This window comes from Halichoerus grypus, chromosome 8 (genome assembly GCF_964656455.1).
Source record: "Halichoerus grypus chromosome 8, mHalGry1.hap1.1, whole genome shotgun sequence".
Lineage (NCBI taxonomy): Eukaryota > Metazoa > Chordata > Mammalia > Carnivora > Phocidae > Halichoerus > Halichoerus grypus.
This window is the reverse complement of record NC_135719.1, coordinates 127,543,361-127,556,689: the sequence shown is the minus strand read 5'-3', so window position 1 is coordinate 127,556,689 and position 13,329 is coordinate 127,543,361. Positions and strand designations below refer to the sequence as shown.

General features: G+C 38.4%; 1 protein-coding gene and 1 pseudogene across 1 annotated transcript in view; both read left to right on the top strand.

Annotated features, from left to right (window-relative positions):
• SPTLC2 (serine palmitoyltransferase long chain base subunit 2) overlaps nucleotides 1-13,329 on the top strand; it is a 106,856-nt gene that overhangs the window by 66,612 nt on the left and 26,915 nt on the right. The gene's annotated exons all lie outside the window — the stretch shown is intronic.
• Nucleotides 2,468-11,135, top strand: LOC144382819 (ubiquitin carboxyl-terminal hydrolase isozyme L5 pseudogene; annotated as a pseudogene).

Genomic DNA, 13,329 nt, shown 5'->3' with positions numbered 1-13,329 from the left:
GGTGGGGTCTTCCGTGGAGACCTAGAGTGCTATTTTTTGCCATTGATGAAGAGTAAAGGAAGTACCTAGCAGCTTCTGTGTTTGGTATGGGGAGGGCATTCTTATCTCTTTTTTATAACCAAAACTGTCTAAATGAAGTACAATAATTGTATGGGTTAGTACTCTTTCTAATTCTGTGCTTATTCTTCAAACATTAATGGTGGGGATGGTGACCGTTTGGGGAGAGAAGTAGAAAGAAGATAGTTAAAGATGACTGGTTTTAACAGCAGTTAGAGATTATTTTTAATGTCTAAGTAAAAGTGTGGCCATTGTTCAAGAAAATGTTCCATTAAGTATCATCTGAGTCCCATTGGGCTTGGGATAACTTGGTCAGAAGAATAGATGGCTATTTCTTGGACAGGATCCTAAGCTTTCTGAGGCATCAGAGTTGCAATCATCATCATAAAGCATTTGCTGGACTTTTCCTATTTGGTGTTTTTATAGAGAGGAAAAAGGAGAGTGGAAAACAGAGATATTATAGGAAATTGGCTCACATAGTTATGGAGGCTTACAAGTCTCAAGATCCAGGGGTGCCTGGGTGGCTCAGTCGTTAAGCGTCTGCCTTCGGCTTAGGTCATGATCTCAGGGTCCTGGGATCGAGCCCCGCATCGGGCTCCCTGCTCCGCGGGAAGCCTCCTTCTCCCTCTCCCACTCCCCTTGCTTGTGTTCCCTCCCTCGCTGTGTCTCTCTCTGTCAAATAAATAAATAAAATCTTTAAAAAAAAAAAAAAAGTCTCAAGATCTGCATTTGGCAAGCTGGAGACCCAAAAGAGCTGATATAATTCTAGTCCAAATGCCATTAGTCTCGGGACCCAGGAAGAGCTGATGCTTCAGTTCAAGTCTGAAGGCAGAAAAAAACCTGATGTGCCAGCATGACAGGCAGGAGGAATTCCTCCCTATTTGGGAGGGCCCGTTTGTTCTTTTGAGACCTTCAAACGATTGGATGAAGCCCACCCACATTAGGAAAGACAATCCTTTTTTTTTTTTTTTTTTTTTTAAGATTTATTTATTTATTTTAGAGAGAGCCGGGGAGGGGGGCAGAGGGAGAGAGGGTCTTAAGCAGACACTCCACTGAGCGCAGAGCCCGACACAGGGCTCAAATCTCACAACCCTAGATCATAACCTGAGTCGAAACCCCAAGAGTCAGACACTTAACTAACTGCGCCACCCAGGTCCCCCCAGAGGACAATCTTTACTCAGTTTTACTCAGTCCACCAATTCAAATGTTAATCTCATCCCAAATGTCCTCACAAAGCACACCCAAATTATGTTTGACCAAATATCTGGTCACTGTGGCTCAGGCAAGTTGACACATAAAACTAGCCATCACTGCATTCTCAGTGGATTAGCCCACTTTTTTGAATATTAAAAATTGCCTGCAAAGTTTTCCAGGTTCAGTAGATGTAAATAAGTGAATAAACTCTGTTCTAGGCCTGTCAATTTTTTCCCATCTCCATATTGTGCTTGGCAGTGAAGACTCAGCTTTGGGTTCTAAACTCTGGTTTTCTTCAAATGTAAACAGTTTTTATAATATTAAGTTAGTTAACTTTATATTTTAGTTTCTATTTGTTAGTTGATTTTTAGTTGGTCCCGTTAATGATGTTTATACCCTGGGCAATTTGCTAGAAAGTAGATTATCAATAACATGAATGAATATATGCAGCTCAGGGATCAATCTTAAGGATCCAAAATGCAGGATTTTTAATACCAATTTAAATGTATTCATCTATTCATTCTTTATTTTGTTTATAAAACTAATACATGCTTATTTTCAAAACCCAGATATTATACATATGTCACAGAAAGTATAGTCCCTATGATCGTATGTCCTTGGATAACCCATGTCAGTTGTTTGGCATATAGTCTACAGATTTAGTACTGTTATTCCTTTTTAGCAATAGCATATAAATAACACCACTTGATTAGAAGAGTTCAGTAGTTATGGAAGGGAAGAAAATGAGAATACTTATTGCCTTTTTAGCAGTTACTGGAGACAGTTTTGTTCTAGGGTTGTTAGACTGTACTCCATAATTTTGGCAGAACAAAAAACAGATGAGTCCTGCTAGGATACCTCCCCTACCCTCTGTGTTTAATAGTGCTTAAGAATAACAGAAGAGGGGCACCTGGGTGGCTCAGTTGTTAAGCATCTGCCTTCGGCTCAGGTCATGATCCCAGGGTCCTGGGATCGAGTCCCACATCGGGCTCCCTGCTCTGCGGGAAGCCTGCTTCTCCCTCTCCCACTCCCCCTGCTTGTGTTCCTGCTCTCGCTCTCTCTCTCTGTCAAATAAATAAATAAAACCTTTAAAAAAAAAAAAAGAATAACAAAAGAGAAGGAAATCACATTGTGAGAGGACTGTCAGCTTGTGAATTCTCTGTAAATGGGGGCACTAACAATGCCTAAACAAGTGATCATATCCAAGTTGGCTTGAATGTCAGAATCTTGTCATTATGGTAAGTGAAGTGTTCCATATTGTTCCAGCATTTCATGTGCATACCTTCATCTGGTAGCACCCCATATAAGGCTAATGTATTACAATGTTAATTCTCTCTGAAGTATTAAAAAAATGAAACAAAATAAGCCATTCTTTTTTTTTTTTTTAATATTTTATTTATTCATGAGAGTCAGAGAGAGAGTGAGAGGCAGAGGGAGAAGCAGGCTCCCCGCTGAGCAGGGAGCCCGATGCGGGACTCAATCCCAGGACCCTGGGATCATGACCTGAGCCGAAGGCAGATGCTTAACCATCTGAGCCACCCAGGCGCCCCTAAAATAAGACATTCTGTTACTGTTCCTTGTTAATTCCTCCCCATAGTTCAAGAGTTGGTGAGAGTTGAGTCTCGCCAGTTGCCCTCCTCAACTTTAGACCAGTGAGAATTACTCTGTGCCCCGGCAGAACACAGGTAACTCTTGGGCAAGAGGCTCTTTCTCTATCTTAACTTGAGCATTGGTGGTGTCTTCTTTTTCTGTTGTGTGTTTTGTGTTCTGGCAAACAGTTTGGACCTATGTGTAATGGCCAGCAAATGTGTGCAAGTGATAGAGCTATCACACAAGTAAGGAGTGAATTACGCCAGGTGTTCAAATGCACATTTCATGACTTCTGGAGGTTTCTTCAAGGCAGTGGTTGAGAACTCAAGCTAGTAATGATCAGCAAGAAATAGGATTAGTTAGTGAAGGCCTTTGATACTGTGTAAAGCATCACAGATGTCACTGCAGCCTGGGAGTATTGACCAGTAATTGTGAGGATAGTAGAAGAAACAGTGAATTGCCAGAAACCTGCCATAATTACAGGAGATTCAGGAGGAGAAGCCTGAAAGTCTGAAAGTGCATCTCCATAGGATTATGCTGGAACACATTTGCTTTCAGATCCCTCATCCCTCCTGAAAGGGGTTATGTTATGTCCAGATCACACAGTCTCTATACCTAGAATTTTTGCACTTCTAAGCTCAAAACAGTAATTGAAATGAAAAGAGGCCATGATAAGGCATTGCTTGGGAAAAGTTACTTTTGATAGCTGAATGTGCTGCTTTGGGTTGAACTTGTTTGTTCTTCTGTATATTTAAAGTGATTGCAAACAGACCTTCTTAATTTTTGTTTATTCTTAGATTTTGCATGTTTCATATATTTTTGGTTTTACAAACAGATTATGGCACATTTGTCATCCTAATCCACCTCTGCAACTAAACGTGTGTATCATTTCCCCTAAATATGTGTTAGTCTTTTCCCCTCTTGGTGGAACTGCCGTATGTAGACTTACGCCAAAATTAAATGTTAGCAATAAGGTAAGTCTGCTTTTAAAAGATACTAAAATATATTTCAGGGGCGTCTGGGTGGCTTAGTCAGTTAAGCGTCTTCCTTTGGCTCAGGTCATGATCTCAGGGTCCTGGGATCGAGCTCCACGTTGGGCTCCCTGCTCAGTAGGGGGGTCTGCTTCTCCCTCTGCCCCTCTCCACTCCTCATGGCTCACGCTCTCTCTCTCTCTCAAATAAATAAATAAAAATCTTTAAAAATTAAGAAATAAAATATATATTTCAAATTCAAATGGAGACTTTCTTGGTTATGTGAGCACCATTGTTGTTGTACCTCACTCTTCTCCCATCTGCATAGTTAATTGAGAATATGTTGTTAAATTTATTTTATTAGCAGATAAGAGCTGTGTCTGTTACATTTTTATCTTTTTTAGTCTTTTTAAGGCATATTATTCCTTTAATTGATATCTGATCTTTAACACATCCAGAGAGAACTTCTTCTACCTCCTCTATCTGGTTTTGGCTTTTTTTTTTTTTTTTTTTAGTTTAAGACACAATAAGGTTTCATTACTCAGCAATCACTTTTTTTTTTTTTTTAAAAAAGATTTTTATTTATGTATTTGAGAGAGAGAGAATGAGAGAGAGCACATGAGAGGGGTTAGGGTCAGAGAGAGAAGCAGACTCCCTGCCGAGCAGGGAGCCCGATGCGGGACTCGATCCAGGGACTCCAGGATCATGACCTGAGCCGAAGGCAGTCGCTTAACCAACTGAGCCACCCAGGCGCCCTCAGCAATCACTTTTTGACTACTTACCGTGTGCCAGCCATGAAAAATGACATAGAATCTTCAAAAACTTCTTAAGGCAAAACATTCAGTTTTTTGAATTCTCAAAATAAACATTTTCCTAGTATTTCTTAATACCTCCTAACCCCTCCTGTGTTTTATTTTATTAACTTTTATTCTGTCCTTTTTGGCATCTGATTAGGTTTTAGAGTTAGAAGAGTCAGTTGGCTTGCTTTTTCTCTTTTTGCTCAAGATCTTTAGTATATCCTTAGAAGACAAAGTATATATACTCATCTATTGCTGGCTTTTTTCTGATTTGAAGAAAGAAGAATAAGACCTTAAAATAATGTTACAGGTAAAATAATAAAAATAATAAATTCTTACATATATAAACATAAAATAATTGAAATAATGAGTTTTTAAACACTATGTACAAGGCATTTTATTAAGCACTTCCCCTGTATTACTTCACTTAATCCTTAAAACAACCTTACAAAGTAGGTGAAATCATTTCATTATGAATTCCATTTTCCAGATGAGGAAACTGTGCTCAGAGAGGTTAAGTGACCTAGCCACAACGTTACAGCTAGTGGAGGATGGAGCCAGAACATAAACCCAGACAGTCTGACTTCAGAAGTGTCCATGCCACCAAAGAACCAAGCTACAGCTCAGGAGTGAAATTTAGGAAGACAGTAGAGTTATTATTTCCTGTCTTTCTCAGACCTGCTTTTACTGCTTTGATGTCTTACTTTAAAATAGCTGTCTGATGGTTTCAGATTTTAAAATGCCAGCACAAGCAACTCTGTATGCCTGTTCCATATTAGGGGAGAGAATCTGTTTAGCCCAGGTAGAGACGGTTCCATCCCTGTTATGGTGAGGAGTGGTTTTCAGAAAATAAGGGCATCTGCTTGCCATCTTGAATACTCCAGTTGCATAGGAAATTAGCCTCATCTGGATGGCAATTAATGGGTGATGTGATGGCAGAGATTTGGGAACACTGGCTAAAACTAGCTTTGGAAAGTCGATAGTATGGTAGAGCATGTAATACATGAGGCGTATGTATAAATTGTAAACCGTTATCTGTTATGTGTTTAAATGTTGGTAATGTCAGCTGTGTCCTGTGTTATGTGTTAAGAGTATGAAAAGGGATTAAAAAGTGGAGAACTAGAAACAGTGAGGGAAAGCAAGAGGATCCTTTATTTCATCTTTGAAAGCTAAGCTGGAGGGTCAGATAATGTAATGTTGTGGAAGATATAAATGGCATAATTTTAAGGGAAAAATACACAAATGGAAGGAAGTAATAATAGTGAACATGTTATTGTGTTTAGTATATACTGAGCACTGCTCTAAGTTTGTAAATAAATTCTCAGAACAAGTATTAGACATAATTCTCCTACTTTTATAAAATGAGGCAGCAGAGAGGTTAAGTTGCTTACCCAAGGTCACAGAGTTACTAAGTGTTAGAGCCAGAATTTGAACCTGGACATCCAGTTTCAGATGTCAGAATGCTTTTTGTATATGAGATATTTCATTATTATTTGCCTTAGTGTAATTGGATATAAATTCTGCTGTGAATCCAAATTAGTTTGAGCACATAAAAGGGTTTCCATTTTCTCAGACCAACTTGAATGTTTGTATGTTTTGGGGGGAGGTGCTGGAGAGAAAACTATATTTGCCCTCAGAGTTTGCAGTTTGTTTTGAAGACAGGAGACCACACATGAAAGGTGTAAGAACAGAAACAGAAACTTATAAAAAGAGCAAATTAATGATGTACAGAGCAGAGGCATGTCTTAAAAGGTCCCAGGAATTTTTCCATAACCTAATTTTTTTTTTTTTTTTACTTCTGTCCTTCATCTTTCATAGACCTCTTGGTTCCTTTGGAGTTTTTCAAGCTTAGAAATACATAAAACATTGGTAGAAAATAACAAAAACAAAATGGAAATGAAAAAGCAAATTGCTCGTATTTACTGATTTGTATGATTTTCATCTAAACTGCAGAAAAATTGTCCAGGAATTTTTATACAGTAGAGCTGTGTATTTACCACCAAGCTAATGGTGGAGAAAGACTTAGGGTTTGAAGAGGTGTGGACTTTTTTCAGAAGTTACCCTTTAAGTCTTTTGTTTACATAGAAAAAAGTGACTTTGGGATAAATTATATTACATTCTTCAAAAACAAAAAAAAGTATTGCTTACACCTGACATATAGGCTGGAAGATTCGGATGAAATGGGAATGACTGACTGCTGATGTGTGCTGTTTTCTTTTGAGGGGCAATAAAAATATTCTAAAATTAATGTTTATGATGGTTGCATAATTCTACAAATATACTAAAAACATTGAATTACATGTTTTAAATGGGTGAACTGTATAGAATGTGAATTATATCTCATTAAAAAAAAACTTGACCTTGGGCGCCTGGGTGGCTCAGTTGGTTAAGCAACTGCCTTCGGCTCAGGTCATGATCCTGGAGTCCCAGGATCGAGTCCCGCATCGGGCTCCCTGCTCAGCAGGGAGTCTGCTTCTCCCTCTGACCCTCCCCCCGCTCATGTGCTCTCTCTCTCTCATTCTCTCTCTCAAAATAAATAAATAAAATCTTTAAAAAAAAACAAAACAAAACTTGACCTCTAGTGAGTGAACACTGTGGTAAAATATATGTAACATAAGATTTAACATTTTAACTAATTTGGGGTCTACACTTCACTGGCATCAAGTACATTTTACAGCATTGTGCAACCATTACCACTGTCCATTTCCAGAATCTTCTCATCATTCCAAACAGTAATTAACTTTTAATATGCCAATCCAAGTTTAGAAGCAGTAGTCTTGACCTACTTGATTTTAAACCTTTAGACTTTTTTTTTTTTTTTTTAAGATTTTATTTATTTATTTGACAGAGAGAGACACAGCGAAAGAGGGAACACAAGCAGAGGGAGTGGGAGAGGGAGAAGCAGGCTCCCTGTTGCGGGGCTCGATCCCAGGACCCTGGGATCATGACCTGAGGTGAAGGCAGATGCTTAAAGACTGAGGCACTCAGGCACCCCTAAACCTTTAGACTTTAAAAATACTTGCTCCTCCCAAATTGAGTTTTGTTTCTCTAAAGTTTTTAGCCTTTTCCATTTGTTTCCCCTCAAACATGCTTTTTCTTTTGTGTTCCCTCAGATAATGGCATCACTATTTATGAAGTTGTCCAAACAAGAAATCACTATTATATTTTCTTTGCTTCTCCATTCCATATATTTAATCACCAGAGCCTTTAGATTGTGCCTCCTTAATATCTTTCAACATACTCTGTATCCCCACTGTTACTGACTTGACTTAGACTTCTATTTTCACATGGATTTAATAGTCATAGAGGGATCAGTCAAGAAAAAATGAATTGGAAGAATTAAGATAAATAAACAATGCTGAAAATTAGAGACCTCCATGCAGAGTTCCAGTGCAGTGTGATGATTCTTGGATGCCTTTCCTGAGTACTCTAGTCCACATAGGTCTCCTTCCTGTCCAAGATTCATTCATTCATTAAACATTTATTCTGTATCTTCTGTGCACTTTAATGATTTGTAACATTTCTGTCTACCTTCAAAATATATCCCCTATCTACTTTTCATACCTATTGCTGTCACCCTTGTCTGAGCCACTGTCCCCTCCCATGCCCTCTCTACTTCTGTCCTCACCTCTGTTTAAATGCAGCACTCTGGGTGATCCTGTGGAAACATAGGAGATCTTATCAATCTTCTGTTTAAGAATTCTCCCGGGGACTCTCCTGCTTCTCAAAGTCAAAGTCAGAGTCAGATCCTTTCTTACAGTGAAGACTATGAATCCCTTGTGATCTGGCCCCCTATGGACATTCTGTTCCAACCATGCTGGTTCACTCTGCCCTAGGAAATGCCACGTGTGCTTTTGCTGCTGCTGCTTTTTTTTTTTTTTTTTAAGATTTTATTCATTTATTTAAGAGAGAGAGAGAGTACAAGAGCGGGGAGGGTCAGGAGAAGCAGACTCCCGAGCCGAAGGCAGCTGCCCAACCAACAGAGCCACCCAGGCGTCCCGTGCTTTTGCTTCTGGACCTTGGCACTTTGTGGAGATAGTGTTTGGCTCATCCAGGTTATTTCTCACACATCACTTGAGTGGCCTATTTACCTTTTTTGTTGTCCATCTCCCACATTGGAATGTATGCTCCATGCAGGCAGGAGTTTTGTCTCTTTCATTCCATATAGTATATCCAGGGCCTAGATGTCTGGCACACACTGGGTGGATACTCAGGATATATTTGTTTAATGGCTGCTTGCCTAGCACATAATCCGTTCTTCCCTTTCTGTGTCATCTTCCTAGTGAGATTTTTGTCTTTGGTGTAAAGACTATGATGCTACTTTTCTATCTCCTGTATTTCTACCAAATATATGCTAAAATAAATGAAATCTTTATTCTTTATTTTTATGTACTAGATTTTTTTTTTTTAGCAGTTTTATATCTTAAAGTTAAATAAGGCTTCAAAAAATGTTAGTAGTCCCCAAATTGAACTTCTTTAGGTGTTTACTTTTATTTCTTTAAGAAATCCTGAAGCAGGCTGTCAGGGGGAGTAGGCAGGATGACAAAGGGGCTGATGAACTCAGCGGCAGATTTGCTGTGATCACTGAGACCAGCGGCCCGTGGCAGTTGGTTGGGGGGGTGGGAGGTGGGCAGAGCCTGAGGTAGCAGCTGGGGCTGTGTGTGGCCCGGGGAGTGTGCCTCATGAAAAGCAACCCCAGGGTCTTCACTGAACTCATTGAAGAATTTGGTTTCCAAGGAGCCCAAGTAGAAGAAATACGGAGTTTTGGAAAGTTAAAGCCAGTTGACGGGTTAATTTTCCTTTTCAAGTGGCAGCCAGAAGAACCAGCAGGTTCTGTAGTTCAGGACTCCAGACCTGACGCGGTATTTTTTGCCACGCGGGTAATTAATAATGATTGTGCTACTCAAGCCATAGTAAGTGTGTTATTGAACTATACCCATCAAGATGTCCATTTAGGAGAGGCATTATCAGAGTTTAAAGAATTTTCACAGAGCTTTGATGCAGCTGTGAAAGGTTCGGCCCTCAGCAGGTCAGATGTGATCTGACACGTACACAACAGTTTTGCCAGACAGCAGATGTTTGAATTTGGTGCAAAGACATCAGCAAAAGAAGAAGATGCTTTTCACTGTCAGTTATGTTCCTGTAAATGGAAGATTGCATGAATTAGACCGATTGGTTTCAGTGCACACCATCAAGATGACTGGATCAGCACAGTGAGGCCAGTCATAGAAAAAAGGGTACAAAAGTACAGTGAAGGTGAAATTCGATTTAACTTAACAGCCATTGTATCTGATAGAAAAATGATATATGAAGAGACGATAGCAGAATTACAAAGACAGCTTGCTGAGGAACCCATGGATACAGATCAGGGTAATAATATATTAAATGCTATTCAGTCAGAGGTTACCAAAAATCAGATGCTTACTGAAGAAGAAATACAGAAACTAAAAAGATTTGAAAATATCAGAAGGAAGCATAATTATCTGCCTTTCATTATGGAATCATTAAAGACTAGTAGAACACCAGCAGTTAATACCACTAGTAGAAAAGGCAAAAGAAAAACAGAATGCAAAGAAAGCACAGGAAACCAAATGAAGAAGATGCTTTGCGATGTGTACACATTTCTGCTTCTGCACTTATTTAATGGAAACCATTAAGTATAAAGAACTTTGAGGGGCACCTGGGTGGCTCAGTCGGTTAAGTGTCTGCCTTCAGCTCATGTCATGATCCTAGGGTCCTGACATGACATCAAGCCCCACGTCGGGCTCCCTGCTCAGTGGAGAGCCTGCTTCTCTCTCTCCCTCTGCTGCTCCCCCCCCAGTCTCAAATAAAATCTTTAAAAAAAAAAAATAAAAGAACTTTGAGCAACATCCTAATTGACTCTGCATGTTTGGGGATAGTACCAATCTGTCTTGTCTTTAATGCATGGATTCTTTCCTTACCTGCATCATGTGTATGTAGTGCATATTAAATAAAAGTGATGTTATGAAAGTTTGTCCAGGGTGCCAGTGGGTTAAGTGTCTGCCTTTGGCCCCTCTTCGGGCTCCCTGCCCAGCAGGGAGTCTGCTTCTCCCTCTTCCTCTGCCCTTCCCCCTGCTCCTGCTCTTTCTCTCTCTCTCTCAAATAAATAATCTTTAAAAAAAAAAAAAAGAGTGCTTGTCCAATTCCATTATTTGACACTGGATCTGAGAACTTCTGTTGGTTCTGTGGATGTACACTATCATACTGAACCTAGAAATTGCACAAATGATACTCTCTACCTGTAATTGTTATAATTAATCTCTCAGTCTTTTAACTCAGTTACATGCTTAAAATTTATAAATGGCAGATCTTGATTAAACTGGATCTCTTGTTTCTCATCATTAATGAAAAAAAAATCTGTATTTTTCTTTGATATCTATACATTTTGAGGATTTTGAAACTGAGTATTGTCTTGAGAAAGTATAGTTTTAATGCAGCTCATTTGAAAAAGACAAAAGTATAGTGTCTACTGATTTTCGCTGCTGCCAGTAGAAAAAGTAATAAACATCCCAATTTTATTTTAGCAGACTTAAAAAAAATCCTAAAGCATATTCACAGCTACTGTATATGCACAGTTTTAACTCTTACTTGGTGAACTTAATATAAATTCATCATTTTTCTCAAATCTGAGCACTTTTAATTGGCAATATTGAATTTGATGGAATAGTTCATCATTTATATGGAGTAGTAATATGGTGTGAAACAAACTTACACATTTTATTGAGACTTTTGTAGATGTACATATTTTAAAAAAAATAAGTAGCAGTTTTAATGGGGATTCAACATTCAGCTGTTTTCCTTTAGGCTCCTGAAAACCCCAGAGACTTCAGAATATTTTTTATTACTGTTGGTTATCAAATCTAAATGTTCACTTGCCAACCCACTTCTTCTTTCTTGGAAGAAATAAAAGTTATTTTTAGAACTCTGATTTCCTGATTAAGTGGAGTCAGGAATCCCAGCAGTTCTCCGTATTAAAGGATATGCTTGCACATGTAAGGAATGTTCTGTTTACCTGGGGTTTATTTAGTTCAGGAATATCTTAAGTCCTGGGACAAGTCCAGCCTTCCCTAAACTGTCTGTCTGCATCTACTCCCTCTGCTCAGCTTTACCCCTTTTAAAATGGAAGTCAAACCCTCTACTTTCCAAAACAACCCATCCTTCTCTTCTAATTTATCAAAAGCATTAGTCCTAAGAAATTAATATTTTGCCAACATTACCATATTTGATGGTCAGATTATCAGATTTGAGTCTTTCTTAGAAAACACAGTCTCAAGAGACCCTGTTCTTTTGTGTATTGATAATATTACACTCACCCAGAGACGGTTAAGCTTTTTTAATCCCAAGTTGATCTCTCTAGTGAACCCTTATTCCTGCTGCAGTCCTATGGTAGCATCATTTTAACTTGTTCTCTGCTGAGTAGTTCTGTGCCCCATCACATGCTGATAATTCCAATTATAATGCCCCATAGCTCTCCTAAAAGGCAGTCATCCGGTAGGCAGTGGGAACCAGACTTGTTAGCGATACTTTGTGCTGGCCTTTCCTCAGTTTCTCCCTCTTGCAAAGTATGTAGAAGAAAAACCTGATACTAAAACGTCTAGGGAAAAATGACTTTATGAGAATGAAAACAGATGCACAGGTGGAAAATAAATATTTTTATGGCTAGTATTGTCTGATTTGTGCCTTTATTCATATGATCATTTAAAAAGACAACGGAGGAAAGAAAGGAAGGGCCAGCCCCTTTATGCTTTCATTTCCTGCCTCCAGGCAAGGGCTTCATAACACTTCCCCTGTCTTAGAAATTCCTGGAACACACAGCACCAAAAAATTTCAATATTTTTCCAGGTTTGTCTTGAATAACAAAGGCTGGCAGGAGAATGCTTGAGACCACCCTGTAATATCTAGATGGTTCTATTTGGTTTTGTTTTTTAAGTAAAAGGGTGATTTTTATTAAGGGTGATAACTTAAATAGTAGTTGGATATACTTAAGATTATAAATTGAGGGATCAGAAATTTAATCTCATTCCAGTTTTTTTAACTTCCTTTGATTTTCCAAGTATTTAAATGTTAATTTTTACTTTTATTTAAGTATTAACATTCCTACAGTAATGTGCACAAATCTTAGGCATACAGTTCAGTGAATACACACCTGTCTAACCACCACCCAGATCATGAGATAGAACATTTCTGTTTCCCAAAAAGCTATCTTGTGCCTCTTCCCAGTCTCCATTCCAACTTGCTAAAGATAATTTTTTTTTTAAGTTTAAGGCATGCAACATAATGGTTTGTTTGTTTTTTTATGTTATGTTAATCACCATACATTACATCATTAGTTTTTGATGTAGTGGCTAAAGATAATTTTGACACTATTTTGACTTCTGTCACTATTTATTAGTTTTGCCTGTTCTTGAACTTCATATGAGTGGAATCATACATATAATACGTATAATCACTCTTTTGAATCTCTTGTGTATTATTCACCATTATGTCTTTTGAGATTTATCTGCACATTTGGGTGGAACAATAAGTTCATTTGCATTGCTGCCTAGTATCAAACAATAAATATTGTTAGAATATATTTCTAGTTACTCATTCTGCTAATGGACATTTTGGTTGTTTCCTGATTTGGGCTGTTATTAAGAGTGGCACTCTTGTATTTGTCTTTTGGTACACAATTCTGTTGGGTGTTTGTACCTAGGAAT